Below are 687 nucleotides of genomic sequence, written 5' to 3'. Positions count from 1 at the left end.
AAATTATACACAGAGAAAATATTGTTTCCTTTTTCAGATTGCACAAATTTCTTAAAAGGCTGAACCACATTTTTCACATGGTTTCATGTTTAATTCTGCGGAGTTGAATTTGACTTTAATATAAGCGAGTGAAATTTGAAATAATATCAGACCAGATAAGATCCAGAGGAAAACTTTCTAAGAATTGCATATTCTTTTGTGTGTTTATAATAAGCATATTTTAACTATAGTCTCAGACATATCAGAAGCAATCTCTACCTATCAGTATTACCAAACAGTGTATTCAAGAATTTAAACTCAAGTTCTTTTTATGATTGAGGGGCAAAATATGATTGAGTACGAGAAAATATTCTCCCATATGTGTGATGGTTAATACTATGTACCAACTTGGCAGGGCCACAGGGCGCTCCAATATTTGGTTGAACATGACTCTGGGTGTGTCTTGTGAGGGTGTTTCTGGATGAGATTGGCATTTGAATGGCAGAATGAGTGAGGCAGATTGGGTGGGCCTTATTCCACCCACTGAAGGCCTAAATGGAATAAAAGGCTGAGTAAGAGAGAAGCTCGGAGAAGGCAATGGCACCCCACTCCAGTACTCTTGCCTGGAAAATTCCATGGACGGAGGAGCCTGGTAGGCTGCAGTCCATGGGGTTTCGAAGAGTCGGACACGACTGCGCGACTTCACTT

The sequence above is a fragment of the Bison bison genome, unplaced genomic scaffold (genome assembly GCF_000754665.1).
Source record: "Bison bison bison isolate TAMUID 2011002044 unplaced genomic scaffold, Bison_UMD1.0 scf7180017864060, whole genome shotgun sequence".
Lineage (NCBI taxonomy): Eukaryota > Metazoa > Chordata > Mammalia > Artiodactyla > Bovidae > Bison > Bison bison.
The sequence above is the reverse complement of the archived record's forward strand: the minus strand, read 5'-3'. Positions refer to the sequence as shown.